Genomic DNA, 16,477 nt, shown 5'->3' on the forward strand with positions numbered 1-16,477 from the left:
AATATAGATATAGGTGTCATCAAAGAAATAGTGGAGAATGTTTCAAATGAGACGATAGCCAGAGATAGAATCCTAAGAAATATTGACATTTGAGGGTTCAGGTGGGAAAGGTAAACTTGAAAAGGGACACGAGTAGGACAGAGGTAGCAAGAAAATAAAGCAAAGAAGTATCACATGAGCCTGGAGGAAAGCATGGCTTAAGAAATGGGGCATAGTCAACTGTGCAAATGCAAATATGAAAAATATAAGATTAAAACTTTAAAAAAAGAAAGCATTGGAAAGTAGCAAGGAATTTGTTGGAGAAGTGGCCACAAGATTCAGGGCTATTCCTAAAAGTTTGATTACGAAGGAAAGGAAAGGCATACATAGGTCAGTGCTGGGAGAGGGTGGGGTACTGTAGGACCTAGGCAGGTTTTTGTTTTGTTTTGTTTTCAAGCTGGGAGAGACTTGAACATGCATATATACTGAAGACAAAGATCTAGTAGAGAGCAAGGGACTGAAAATGTGGGAGAAGGTAAATAATGGCGTCAGTTCCCGGAAGAAATAGGAAGATATGGGATTTGGTTTAAAAATAGGTATATAATGTCTGTATGTATATACTTATATATCAATAAGACTATATAGATAAAAATCAGTTCTCTGGATGGGATTTTTAATATAATGATATGGAATATACCTAATATTTTAAGTGGAGGTGCTATTAGCAGACAACATGATATAACCCAAACTTAAATGCCACCTTTAAAACTTTATTTTGGAAAGTGATTTTCCAAAATGCTTTACTTTGCCTTCTTAAACAAAATGTTCTGAACATAATTTGACCTTTGCTTGATGACTCTCTCTGAACATCAATCATTGTCAATGCTATAATACTGCCGTGCCCTCAGGAACATTTGAGGTCCTCAGAGCTCTTAGCCCAATGCTAAATGGCTCCAGACAGCTGTGCATTTACAGTTCTTCTGCCTTCCCACCCTGTCATTTTTCACTTCTCTGCTGTTTTCAGTGTGTCCTGACTCACTGAGGGCTTCTCATATGTTGCCCTCACTATGTACGCACCTGCTGAGTGAGGGCCCGAGAGTGGCTCCGGCCGTCCCCAGAGAGCAGACACAGACGTGGGAACAGCTTGTTTAGCCACTTGTATGCCTTTATGCAGAGCCCTAGCCCAAAGGGACCAGGGCCTTCCTGCCTCCAGGTCTCCAGAGGAAGCTTCAGTTGGGAGCTGAGGGCACTGCAAGTCTGACTTCTTGGATAGAGAACACAACTGGCAAGCCCTCCAGCTGGGCTCAGCCTGTCCTTGGTCACCAAGCACTCTTCCTTCTCCTGGAGGTATGTACACCTGAGTCATCAGGAGGCTCTGATTAAACCCTCATTTGCGTATGGTACTGCTGTAAATGAGTCACAAAACCTGACCAGTGTTTTGTTTTTGTTTTTCTGTCAGTGAGGCCAAATTATTTTGGCCCTGGTAAAAGTGGCTGGATTTTAATAGCTTCTTTTCCTATTCTTTAGGAAACATCTACTCCAGAGACAGATTACCTGATAGTTAGAATCTTTGTCTGATATCCCTGGTAGGAGATATACCTCTCTCTCTTTGACTGAGTAGCCCCTCTGCACACACAGGTATCCACAACAGCAGAGGCAGAAACCAGGTGGTAATTGCTGCTCCTTTCCTGCAATAGGACCTGTACACCGACATCCATATTAACTGCCTGACATCCATATTAACTGCCTGGATGGTTTTGACTAATTCTTCCGGGTCCTTCCCCATTCCTAAGGTCTCGCATAGATAAGAGGGAGTTGGCCCCTGGGGGTTCAGAGTTATGAAGGAAACCAGAATGTTACTCCAAATATACCACTTTGGCAGAAGGATTATTTTAATCCAAAGGCACTTGAAAAAACAGCAAGTACAAGAAGGGTGCTCTGACCTCCCCTTTTCTTCCTAAAAGCAGGAGATAAAGCTTCCATGTGAAAGATGTCCTCCCTCTACCAGGAGGAAAGAAACATTCTTATCACCCGAAGTGGGGAGTTGAGGCTGAGAGAATTCTGTACAAACAGACCTTGTTAAAATGACTCTTTTCTTTCTTAACCTCCCCATATTTTTGAGTTACTTTTCTACAGTTGCCTCTGGCTGTTCAACCTCGTGTAAAAGCATTTAGGTTTCGCCTCTTCTTTGGGTCTTCATTTCCTTATGAAGGCCCCCATGTCACGTAAAACTTATATTAAATAAAACTTGTATGATTTTCTCCTGTTAAATCTGTCTTATGTCAGTTTAATTCTTAGACCTGGCTGGAAACTCTAACAGGGTAAAGTTTTGCTTCTCTTACAGTTACTTCTGGAAAATTATAACTTTGCGTCTGGAAGAAGTGGTCAGAATTTTCTGTTGTCGTCTCCTTTAGAATGTCTAGTAAACCGCTAGAAGCAGAGGGTTGTGTAGCTGTACATCAGGCATAAACATACAGGTGGACTCACATTTTCAGAGGCAGATGTGACGTAGTCAGTGGTATTCACAGGGGCTGTCAATGGGTTTCTCAGCAGTCAGTTGCCATGACATTACCAATGGCAAATGTTGCTATCCAGCACTTATATAGCACCTATTAGGTGCGCAATGATTATTGAATCGTCAATAATGAGATCCTGGAGGCTGTAAAAGTCAAAATAGCTTCCTTCTCTTCCTCCAAAGCACTTTTTTCCCCTTTGTTGTTATGTAATAAGCTTTGTGGGAGCAGTTGGTTATGGTGGTAAAATCTACTTCCAAGTAAGAGAATAAAAAATTGAAATTGATAAAAACAGTTACATTTGATCAAAAAGGCACCTTTTTGTGTAAACCAATAAACATGTGTATTCATAGATACATAGAAAAATCATTTGAAAAAATGTACATAAGAATATTAACAGTAGTTTTGTATGGGTAATGGCGGAAGTACTTTGAAAAGTATTAATTGGCTTTATATAGGTATAATTTGCATATGAAAAAATACACCCATGTTGAGTATACAGTTCGATGAATTCTGACAAAGTATACGCATTTGTAATCACTATCACCACAAAAAGTTTATCCATGTCCCTTTTAATCACTTCTAACTCCCCTACCCTCCAGGCCCAGGCCACCACTGATGTGCTTTCTTTGCAGAAGTACTTTGAATTTTCTTCCTTTTGCTTATCTGTATAATATCCTTCAGTGAACATCTATCTTTTTTTTAATAAAGAAAAAAGAAGCTATTCAAAAATTTTAAAACAATTTAGAAACTATGTTAAAAAACATGAAAGAAATGCAAAAAATTAATCTATGAGATAAAGTTATTTCCAAATTTATTTCTCCCACATAACATATGCACCAAAGGGTAGGATTTTCATTGTCCTTCTTTGCCCCCTGACTCTAAAGGACTTCCCGCATCCACGCACCCACCCACAGTCCAGTCATTTAGCTGACCCAGAGTCACTCAGACCAACCCTGCCCCACCCCTTTCATGATTCAGTAGCCTCTAGGGGTTATAACAATCTTCTCACCCAAAACGGTAAAAAGGGCGATAGCTCCTTTTTCAGAAGGTTGTAGATATATGACATTGATATAACTTATTGCATGGGACAATCACTTAAATTACTCCTTTTCCTTCAATTCTCTTTGAAATACCTCCCAACCATAGAATGATAATTAAACATAGCAGAAGCTTAACACACTCTAGATATGTCAAAAATATTGCCTTCCGTGGATGGCTCTTCTGCCAAACCACTGGAAACATTCTGAGACTACAGGAAATGAAGAAACAGAGGTGAATGAAATAGACAGGATCTTGGGATTAGGTAAGGATGCTCCAGACCTAGGAAGCTGGTGGCTTCTCTACTTACAAAGGTTATGAAGAAGATCCAAGATTAGGTATCGGGTACACAAAGTACTTCCATTAAAACCAAAACAAATGATCAAATATTTATTGAATATCTGCCTGCCTAATATCCACATACAAAGTCCTCCTTTGTACCATGTATACTTCAGGTGATGCAGCCTAGTAACCCTGATCAGAACAAACGATTCTATTTAGCTAACACTGCCCTAAGTGGGTAGGGATACAATACACACTGATGCTTATCTTGTATAAGAACTTTACATATATTATTTTTCTTAATTTTCTCCATTTCACAGATGAGGAAATCAAGGCTTTGAAGGCTTAACTGAATTGTTTGAGGCTGCATGGAAAGCAGCAGAACTGAAATTTAAACCTCCAAAGCCCTCCTCTCATGAAGGGACTCATGCCTGTTTGCTCTGCAAATAATGACAGCAGCGCCCTTTAGTCTACTTATTCATCTTGTATTGAAAGCATTTGCAAAGAATTCTCATGGATGTTTGTAAGACTTATGCCTGCACCTTCCTCTTCTCTGAGAATATTTCTTATATTCATTTCATCATGATTCCTCAAGTCTGAGACAAAGTAAAAAATGACTGGCTTTTATTTATTTGTCTATTTGTTATTGAGAAAACACTATCACCATGGAGAAAGGGAACAATTCAAATAAATGGCATTCTCAGTTCCTTTACTTTATTTACACCAATCTGTTAGACTGATTTCTTCAGGGATTGAGTAGTTATTAGAATGTGGTATAGACAGAACAATTGCTTTTCCTCCAACCTCTGAATTAATAAGATTAATTAATATAGTAAACCTTTATTGTTTTTCTGATAGTTTTAAATGGAAGGTGAGGAAATTTTTTATGTGCTAAGCACTAAGTGTTTTACAAAGATTATCTTATTTCTATTATTAACATTCTTGTTTTTCAGTTTAGAAAGTGGCTTAGAAAGGTTAAATAATTTGTTGAAGGTCATACAGCTGGTGATTGCTCAAGATCAACAGAGCCAGGTTTCAAATGCAGGCTGTGAGATTCCAGAGCTGTTACACTGTACTGTGCCTCTTCCCAAATTCAGCTGGGCTCTCATAGGACGGCATACGGAATTCATTCACATAACATGAATACATTTGACATTTCCTTCAAAGAGCATTGCAAAAAAAATGGGGGGGGGGCAAAAAACAACAAAAAAACCCAAGCAATATTAGAAATAAATGAGTCAAATGGAAACAGAAAAGAAGGGCCTGTTAACAAGGGAGAGGGAGTAAAATGGGGTTAGGGACAACGAGGATCTTGATCTCTAACCAGCACTGGTTAAGGCAAGGAGTTGTGTTGATGCTTTAAAGGATATTAGGCAGAAAGTTACATGGCATGAGCCAATGCCTATAGAGTAATGAGTTATTTTAATTGTTTGGCTAGTGTGTGGCTTCTTCTTCTGTAAAGAGAAGTGTCAGAAAGGGTGGGAAGAATGAGACTAAAGGGATGGTCTTTTAAAGTGATTAATTGGAAAGGACTATATTCATTTGAATGTATAAGTACTGGCAAGACGGATGAGAAATCATTTTAATCCCTTTATGGTGCTGCCTCACAGAGGCCTGTTAACATAAGGTTATAAAAACTGGTCTGAATAGAGCATGGTTCTAATAAGGTCACAGTCATATAAGTCATAGGGACTGTCTACAGTAGAGGACATCTTTTTATCCTGACCATGCTCACCCAGCCACCTGCAGGATGCTGTTGACAACGGATTCTGAGTTAGAGAATATGTGCAAATTCATTGCCATTGTTACACAAGGACTTCTAGATACCTTGCTAATGTTCAGTAATAAAATCTTTTTATGGTACAAAAGCAAATATTTATTGAGCATCTACTATATTTTGTGTTCCCATTATGGAAATAACTATAGTTATTATTAATTTAGGCATGGAATCCTGATAGTTTTTTAAAAATTTAATTTATTTTTTTATACAGCAGGTTCTTATTAGTCATCCATTTTATTTTATACCCATCAGTGTATACATGTCAAGCCCAATTGCCCAATTCATCACACCACCACCCCCATCCCCCACCGCTTTCCCTCCTTGGTGTCCATATTTTTTTTCCTACTTCTGTGTCTCAATTTCTGCTCTGCAAACTGGTTCATCTGTACCAGACTGGTTCATCTTCTAGGTTCCACATATGTGCGTTAATATATGGTATTTGTTTTTCTCTTTCTGACTTAGTTCACTCTGTAAGACAGTCTCTAGATGCAACCACGTCTCTACAAATGACCCAATTTCGTTTCTTTTTATGGCTGAGTAATATTCCATTGTATATATGTACCACATCTTCTTTATCCATTTGTCTGTCGATGGGCATTTAGGTTACTTCCATGACCTGGCTATTGTAAATAGTGCTGCAATGAACATTAGGATGCATGTGTCTTTTTGAATTATGGTTTTCTATTGGTATATGTCCAGTAGTGGGATTGCTGGGTCATATGGCAATTCTATTTTTAGTTTCCTAAGGAACTTCCATACTGTTCTCCACAGTGGCTGTATCAGTTTACATTCCCACCAACAGTGCAAGAGGGTTCCCTTTTCTCCACACCCTTCCCAGCATTTGTTGTTTGTAAATTTTCTGATGATACCCATTCCAACCGGTGTGAGGTGATAACTCATTGTAGTTTTGATTTTCATTTCTCTAATAATTAGTGATGTTGAGCAGTTTTCATGTGCCTCTTGGCCATCTGTATCTCTTCTTTGGAGAAATGTCTATTTAGGTCTTCTGCCCATTTTTGGATTGGGTTGTTTGTTTTTTTAATATTGAGCTGCATGAGCTGTTTATATATTTTGGAAATTAATCCTTTGCAAATATTTTGTCCCATTCTGAGGGTTATCTTTTCATCTTGTTTATGGTTTCCTTTGCTGTGCAAAAGCGTTTAAGTTTCATTAGATTCCATTTGTTTATTTTTGTTTTTATTTCTATTACTCTAGGAGATGGATCAAAAAATATCTTACTGTGATTTATGTCAAAGACTGTTCTTCCTATGTTTTCCTCTAAGAGTTTTATAGTGCCCAGTCTTACATTTAGGTCTCTAATCCATTTTGAATTTATTTTTGTCTATGGTGTCAGGGAGTGTTCTAATTTCATTCTTTTACATGTAGCTGTCCAGTTTTCCCAGCACCATTTATTGAAGAGACTATCTTTTCTCCATTGTATATCCTTGCCTCCTTTGTCATAGATTAGTTGACCATAGGAGCGTGGGTTTATCTCTGGCTTTCTATCTTGTTCTATTGATCTATATTTCTGTTTTTGTGCCAGTACCATATTGTGTTGATGGGTGTAGCTTTGTAGTATAGTCGGAAGTCAGGGAGTCTGATGCCTGCAGCTCCATTTATTTCCCTCAAGACTGCTTTGGCTATTCAGGGTCTTTTGTGTCTTCATATAAATTTTAAGATATTTTGTTCTAGTTCCATAAAAAATGCCATTGGTAATTTGATAGGGGTTGCATTGAATCTGTATATTGCTTTGGGTAGTATAGTCATTTTCACAATATTGATTCTTCCGATCCAAGAACATGACATATCTCTCCATCTGTTGGTATCATCTTTAATTTCTTTTATCAGTGTCTTATAGTTTTCTGTGTACAGGTCTTTTGTCTCCCTAGGTAGGTTTATTCCTAGGTATTTTATTCTCTTTGTTGCAATAGAAAATGGGAGTGTTTCCTTAATTTCTCTTTCATATATTTCATCATTAGTGTATAGGAATGCAAGAGATTTCTGTGCATTAATTTTGCATCCTGCTACATTACCAAATTCATTGATTAGCTCTAGTAGTTTTCTGGTGGCATCTTTAGGATTCTCTATGTATAGTATCATGTTATCTGCAAACAGTGACAGTTTTACTTCTTCTTTTCCAATTTGTATTCCTTTAATTTCTTTTTCTTCTCTGTTTGCTGTGGCTAGGACTTCCAAGACTATGTTGAGTAATAGTGGTGAGAGTGGACATCCTTGTTTTGTTCCTGATCTTAGAGGAAATGCTTTCAGTTTTTGACCATTGAGAATGATGTTTGCTGTGGGTTTGTCATATATGTTATGTTGAGGGAGGTTCCCTCTATGGCCACTTTCTGGAGAGTTTTTATCATAAATGGGTTGAATTTTGTCAAAAGCTTTTTCTGCATCTATTAAAATGATCATATGGTTTTTCTTCTTCAATTAGTTAAAATGGTGTATCACATTGATTGATTTGCATATATTGAAGAATCCTTGCATCCCTGGTATAAACCCCACTTGATCATGGTGTATGATCCTTTTAATGTGTTGTTGGATTGTTTGCTAGTATTTTGTTGAGGATTTTTGCATCTATATTCATCAGTGATATTGGTCTGTAATTTTCTTATTTTGTAGTATCTTTGTCTGGTTTTGGTATCAGGGTGATGGTGGTCTCATAGAATGAGTTCAGGAGTGTTCCTTCCTCTGCAGTTTTTTGGAAGAATTTGGGAAATATGGGTGTTAGCTCTTCTCTAAATGTTTGATAGAATTCACCTGTGAAGCCATCTGGTCCTGGACTTTTGTTTGTTGGGAGATTTTTAATCACAGTTTCAATTTCATTACTTGTGATTGGTCTGTTCATATTTTCTATTTCTTCCTGGTTCAGTCTTGGAAGGTTTTACTTTTCTAAGAATTTGTCCATTTCTTCCAGTTGTCCATTTTGTTGGCATAGAGTTGCTTGTAGTAGTCTCTTAGGATGCTTTGTATTTCTGCGGTGTCTGTTGTAACTTCTTTTTCATTTCTAATTTTATTGAATTGAGTCCTCTCCCTCTTTTTCTTGAGTCTGGCTAATGGTTTATCAATTTTGTTTGCCTTCTCAAACAACCAACTTTTAGTTTTATTGATCTTTGCTATTGTTTTCTTTGTTTCTATTTCATTTATTTCTGCTCTGATCTTTATGATTCTTTCCTTCTGCTAACTTGGGGTTTTGTTTGTTCTTCTTTCTCTAGTTCTTTTAGGTGTAGGGTTAGATTGTTTATTTGAGATTTTTCTTGTTTCCTGAGGTAGGCTTGTATAGCTATAAACTTCCCTCTTAGAACTGCTTTTGCTGCATCCCATAGGTTTTGGATCATCATGTTTTCATTGTCATTTGTCTCTAGGTATTTTTTAATTTCCTCTTTGCTTTCTTCAGTGATCTCTTGGTTATTTAGTAATGTATTGTTTAGCCTCCACATGTTTGTGTTTTTTACGGTTTTTTCCCTGTAATTGATTTCTTCTTCTTCTTTTATTTTTTGCGGTACACGGGGCTCTCCCTGTCGTGGCCTCTCCCATTGCGGAGTACAGGCTCCAGATGCACAGGCTCAGCGGCCATGGCTCACGGGCCCAGCTGCTCCGCGGCATGTGGGATCCTCCCAGACCGGGGCACAAACCCGTGTCCCCTGCATCGGCAGGCGGACTCTCAACCACTGCGCCACCAGGGAAGCCCCCTGTGATTGATTTCTAATCTCCTAGCGTTGTGGTCAGAAAAGATGCTCGATATGATTTCAATTTTCTTAAATTTACTGAGGCTTGATTTGTGACCCAGGATATGATCTATCCTGGAGAATGTTCCATGTGCACCTGAGAAGAAAGTATAATCTGCTGTTTTTGGATGGAATGTCTTATAAATATCAACTAAATCTATCTGGTCTATTGTGTCATTTAAAGCTTGTGTTTCCTTATTAATTTTCTGTTTGGATGATCTGTCCGTTGGTGTAAGTGAGGTGTTAAAATCCCCCACTATTATTGTGTTACTGTCGATTTCCTCTTTTATAGGTGTTAGCAGTTGCCTTATGTATCGAGGAGCTCCTATGGTGGGTGCATATATATTTATAATTGTTATATCTTCTTCTTGGATTGATCCTTTGATCATTATGTAGTGTCCTTCCTTGTCCCTTGTAATAGTCTTTATTTTAAAGTCTATTTTGTCTGATATGAGTATTGCTATTCCAGCTTTCTTTTGATTTCCATTTGCATGGAATATCTTTTTCCATCCCCTCACTTTCAGTTTGTATGTTTCCCTAGGTCTGAAGTTGGTCTCTTGTAGACAGCATATATATGGGTCTTGTTTTTGTATGCATTCAATGCACCTGTTTCTTTTGGTTGGAGCATTTATTCCATTCACATTTGAGGTAATTTTCGATATGTATGCTCCTGTTACCATTTTCATTATTGTTTTGTGTTTGTTTTTGTAGGTCCTTTTCTTCTCTTGTGTTTCCCACTTAGAGAAGTTCCTTAAGCATTTGTTGTAGAGCTGATTTGGTGATGCTGAGTTCTTTTAGCTTTTGCTTGTCTGTAAAGCTTTTAATTTCTCCATCAAATCTAAATGGGATCCTTGCTGGGTAGAGTAATCTTGGTTGTAGGTTCTTCCCTTTCATCCCTTTAAATATGTCATACCACTCCCTTCTGGTTTGTAGAGTTTCTGCTGAGAAATCAGCTGTTAACCTTATGGGAGTTCCCTTGTATGTTATCAGTCATTTTTCCCTTGCTGCTTTCAGTAATTTTTCTTTGTCTTTAATTTTGGCTAATTTCAATACGATGTGTCTCAGCATTTTCTCCTTGGGTTTTTCCTGTATGGGACTCTCTGCATTTCCTGTACTTGGGTGGCTATTTCCTTTCCCATGTTAGGGTAGTTTTTGACTATAATCTTTTCAAATATTTTCTCGGATCCTTTCTCTCTCTCTTCTCCTTCTGGGACCCATACAATGCAAATGTTGTTGTGTTTAATGTTGTCCCAGAGGTCTCTTAGACTGTATTCATTTCTTTTCATTCTTTTTTCTTTATTCTGTTCCATGACAGTGAATTCCACCACTCTGTCTTCCAGGTCACTTATCCATTCTTCTGCCTTAGTTATTCTGCTATTGATTCCTTCTAGTGTAGTTTTCATTTCAGTTATTGTATTGTTCAACTCTCTTTGTTTGTTCTTTAATTCTACTAGGTCTTTGTTAAACATTTCTTGCATCTTCTTGATCTTTGCCTCCATTCTTTTTCCAAGGTCCTGGATCATCTTCACTATCATTATTCTGAATTCTTTTTCTGGAAGGTTGCCTGTCTCCACTTCATTTAGTTGTTTTTCTGGGGTTTTATATTGTTCCTTCATCTGGTACATAGCCCTCTGCCTTTTCATTTTTCTATGTTTTTTTTTTAAAGTCTCTCACATTGATCTTTTGCTGTTTCACTTGTTACTATCTTAGGTCAGGACATCATATCTTACATCAGAATTATTGTCAGAGCCTCCTAAAATATCATAGAATAGATAAGAATAATTTGTTTTATAGTTGAAAGGATATAATTTAGTTTAAATCAGTTACAAGGCTTAGATTCTACCAGAGATTACCTTCTCTTAAATCATTGCCTTTATCATGGTGTTCATCTGTCTTCTCAAGAAACCTCAGGGATTGCCCATTGAGTTCAATTCATAGTTTGGCTTTAAAGTTCAACCATGCATTGTGGCCCTATTCTACCTGTTGTCTCATTTTTCTCAAGTTCCCAAAGCACATCCTCTCCTTTGGATGAGCCTAACTTCTTAACAGTTGTCTGCTCCTCATATGGTACTTAGGTCTGCCTCTGAGACTTTGCTCATGCTATTTCTTTCTCCTCAAACATCTTTTCTCCCATCCCAACTGTCTAAATTCCACCTATCTCTACATCTTCAATGAAGCCTTCTTGGCTGTTCCAGTCTTCATTTGTCATCTCTCTCTGAACCAATAGTGAAATTATAATGTATCCCATAAATTAGTGATTAATTATAGAACTTCAGGATTGAAAATGACTTTAAGATCATCCAGTTATACTTCTCAATCTGTGTGTGAATCTCCCCTACCACAGCCTTCCCAATGAGTTTTGCTCTTCACTCAAACACATTTCTTGGCAGGTCTTGCCAACTTTACATTCATTCATTCATACATTCAACTAATATTCACCGAGCAGTCAGTGTTCCAGGAATTGCACAGGGACTGGTGATTTGACAGTGAACAAGATGAAAAAATCCATGTTCCATCATGAAGATAATATCATATAGTGATAAATGCTAAAATAAAATAGAGTGTTGCATTGGAAAGTGACTGGAGATGCTAACTTAGATTGCATGACCAGAAAAGGCATCTCATAAGAAATTACCTTAATGCTGAGGCCCTTAATGGTAAGAGACCAACCATGTACACATCTGGGAGAAAAGTTTTTCAGTCAGCAGGACTAGCAATTGCATGACTTTGATGTGGGGTTGGTGAGTTTGAGGAATAGGAAGAATAGCAGTAGGTGAAGTGTAATGAGTGGGTGGGAGAGCTGTGGGACAGTGGATGGAAAGGAAGTCCGTGGTAGATCCTGTAGAGCTCATTAGCCATGGCAAAATATTTAGACAACATGGTTTGTACTTAATTTGAGCTGAATGTGGTTCACTCTATTTTCTATTCCTTTATCCCACCTCAGCCTCTAGATGTCATATAGAACAAGTGTATAACTTCCTCCACAGAATAGTCTTTTATATATTTGAAGGTATGTATCCTGTCCCCAGTGAACCTTTTTGGGGATAGACATTTCCATTTCTTTCTACTGTTCCCTCTTCTATCACAGAAGCCATATTTATTCTGGCCAATTTCTTCTATACATCCTTCACTCTTTCTATATTCCTCATAAAAATGATACCTGGGCCACTAACGTAGGATAGAGTACGCCTATTTCCTTACTCTTTATAATATATGTTGTATCTATACGTCTCAATATTATAGTATCTTCTTTTTTCTTTCTTTTTTTAGCCAATCACACCGTTTAGTCATATCGAATTTTCTGCCAAAACCTCTGAATCATTTTCTACATCATCTGCTGTTAAATTATATTTTTCTTCAACCTGTACCTCTGTCATGGTCATTATGGGGTTTTGTTGTCGATTTTGGATTTAAGGGAAGAGACTTACATTTATCTTTATTATATTTAGTATTATTTAATCTATTACACCAGCCTTTCAAGATTCCTTGGGAATAAAGTTCATCATCTGCTGGATCTACTGTTTTTTTTACCTGTTTGTCATATACAAATTTAATAAACATATTTTGTGGTTACTCATCAAAGTCATCTAAAAATGTTTATGGAATAGGGCTAAGGACAGAACTCAAGTATAAGATCTTTAAGGGCAGAGACTGTCTGTCTTGTTCATTGTTGTTCCTTTTGCTCATCACAGTGTCTAGTACAGAGTATGTTTGATGGATTAAATTGGAAAAAGTGCTCATGCTCTTTGGTATGACATCAAGAACCTCCTTTCAAATTGACACAAATCCACCTTGACTACCCTTTGAATAACGTATAAGTTCATTGGACTATATTCACCTTCACCCAATGTTATCATCTTGACCACAGGATATCAAGAGAGACCTCTGTTTTGTTGCTGTTCAAGGATTCCCTACCTACTACAATTTCATGATCCACCAGTCTTGTAACTCTTGTCTAAATGGAAATGAGGTAGTCAGAGATGCCTGTCTCTTTTTTTTTTAAGATTTTATTTTTAATGTATTTGTTTATTTATTTATGGCTGTGTTGGGTCTTCATTTCTGTGCGAGAGCTTTCTCTAGTTGTGGCAAGCGGGGGCCACTCTTCATTAAGGTGTGTGGGCCTCTCACTATCGCGGCCTCTGCTGTTACGGAGCACAGACTCCAGACGTGCAGTCTCAGTAATTGTGGCTCATGGGCCCAGTTGCTCCATGGCATGTGGGATCTTCCCAGACCAGGGCTCAAACCCGTGTCCCCTGCATTGGCAGGCAGATTCTCAATACTGCACCACCAGGGAAGCCCTGAGATACCTGTCTTGTAGAGAGCCTGGTTCAGGCTGACACCTGCAGATTGTCTAGTTGATCATTTTCTAAGTGCTTACAATATGGCCCTTTAAAAATCCACTACAGGATCATTCTGGGGATTACATTTCAGACCACACCTTCCATTCACTTTTGGAAAGTAAGATGATATTTGTCTGTCTTCCACGTTTCCTCAAAGATCTCGTCTTTCAGTAGTTTTCGCTATCATTCTTCAGGCCTGGAAACATGAATTCGTTGTAGGGAGCCGTGTGCGCTCTTAAAATTGCTTTGCAGAAGTCTTGATTTAGTTATCCCTGACCATTTTTTCCCTACCTTCTCAGTTTGAATACCATTCATCTTTACTGAAAAGACAGAAATAAAGAGACAAAGTTTTTTTTGGCATTCACAAACTACTATTTTTTCCAATGTAATCCTGATCAAATATAACTATAAAACATTTTTTGTTAACCTTAACATTTTTTGCAACAATTAGCCTTTGCTGTTTCATGTAATTCTGTATACAGATTGGTACCATTCTTTTATTCTTCTTTGTTCATTGGCCTTTTCCTTTTATGCGTTGTATGCAACTGTTATATATAAGCTCATGAGAAAACTGTGTAATTACATTGTTTTTTCCCTTTCTTCTTCATAGAGAAATCACAGTCAGAATTTCACTTTTGATAACTTCTTAACCTCTTGAGCTACATTCCCTTTAAGAATCTTCTGCCATAGAATCATATTTTCTTCTGTACTTCAATCTCAGACTTTCTAATCTTGGAGTATATTCAACTTTTCTTTCCCTGATGAAAAGAAAATGAAAACATTCCCAGAGATGTTTTTCTCCTGGGACACCATTACTTTCATTTCACCAGCAAATTCCTCCTTTCTGGCAAGTCTTAGGTTCAGAGTTGAAATTCCTCTAGACATTTCATCTACTCTTTGGGAGATGAAATTGTGTATTAAGCCGAAAGTTAATCAAGAATTATTTTAGCTGGATGAGACCTTTAGTAAATGTCTGAATATTTGAAGCTACACCATAACTCTTTCTTATTCCATCCCATCAAGTGCTTTCTATTGCTTCCTGTGAAAGCCTATTTACCATACCATGCTACAATATCAAATTTCTCTCCTTTATAACCCATATTCTGTGTTAGTATATAAAACACCTGATATTATGAGACATGTTTAAGACACATTTCTCTATTATTTTTGTTGAAATGATCTGGCACCACACTCACACTGTCATGCTTTTTTCTACATAATTTAGATAAGAATTGTTTGCTTGCAAGAATTAGGTACCTACTCAAACTAACCTAAACTAAAAATAGGGGACTTAATGACAGAATATAAGGGTATGTCATAGGATATGTGACCATGGAGAATAGCTGGCTCCACAAGGAAATCAGCTGACATCTGGACACTTAGGAATTGATACTGCTCTGTGCTTCTTTGATTTTGAGGTTCATTTGCACCATTCTGCAGCTTCTGCAGCCCAGCATTCTCTGCTTCAGTGTGTAGAAGACAGAAAATGGTGATGCTATCTCCAGTGGACATGACCCTCCAGATCAAGTGTCCAACCCCCACAAACTCTGTCTTGGTACCCCTACTCTAAACTCTCTCTATATAATCACCTTGGAGTGGCCTTTGACTTATGTTCTTTGGTATCACAAACTCACTCAGTCCTACCATTTAGAGCTAGAGAAGAAAGGGTCACTTGATACCACAAACTGGGGAAAATAGGTTTTCTAGGAGGGAGTGTGAGAGCACAGCAGAAAAATGGCTTGGAGTTTCCATGTTAGAACTGCCATCCTCCACTCCAATTATTATTGCCATAGGTTTATTTCTGTTTTTAATTTCTTTTCTTCAAATTACATTAAGTAGTTTATAGACAAACACAGTCTTACACTTCTTTGAAAGATACATTCCCATCTTAGACATGGTTCTTTAATTTCAGTGTTTTAAATCATGGTTTAGGACTTAAATTTCATCTATTGATATCTCCAATATTTTCCTCTTTCTCCCAAAGAGAATCAATTAAAATGTCCCCTATATTCTCAAATATTTCAGTTTCCTTCCAATGATGTTATTACCCTAAAAATATGTACCCATTGTCTTTATGGGAGTCAGAATGACTGGGTAGCAATGCTGGGCATATGCTTGAGAAAGATAGCAATACTCACTGTCCTTTTGTTTATTGTAGCTGCCTCTAAGCTCTACCACAGGGAACTACCAACACCAAGATACATTCCTTCATCCCAGGGTCAGTATTTGATATTCTCGAACTACCAGGACTGTTCAATTATGGCATTTTTTTCCATCCTCAAGGGAGGTCTAGCCACTTCTTCTCTCTCCTTCAATGGGAAACACATCTTTACGTGCATTTCCAGCAGACCAGTATCTTCTTCTTCTTTCTCTGTCACATTCCTATACTCTTTATTCTATGGATTCTGATTTTAATTCTCTTCTCCTTCAGATTGTTCTGTTGAGCTTGGGATGAAACCACTTTTCTAGAAGGTCTTGGTTTATCAATACTTTTGGGAGTAAGCTCATACCTATTGTGTATGTTTAGTTCAATAGAAATTCTTCACGTTTGCTTTCTCTTTTTCTTTCCCATTCATTCCTCTTTATACTATTGGATCAAGTTTTTGTTACCGAGCCCAAGCTCACTCTTCTGGCTGCACAACAGGCCAATAAATCAGGAGACAAGTTGTTGGGGCAAGGAAGAACGACTTTAATAGGAAAGCTAGCAGACCGAGAAGATGGCAGACTAGCATCTCAAAAAAAAAACCACCCCATCTTGTCCCAGTCTAAATTCTGGCTCCTTTTATGCAGAGGAGGGGGAGGGGCCCA

The sequence above is a fragment of the Kogia breviceps genome, chromosome 1 (assembly GCF_026419965.1).
Source record: "Kogia breviceps isolate mKogBre1 chromosome 1, mKogBre1 haplotype 1, whole genome shotgun sequence".
Classification (NCBI taxonomy): domain Eukaryota; kingdom Metazoa; phylum Chordata; class Mammalia; order Artiodactyla; family Physeteridae; genus Kogia; species Kogia breviceps.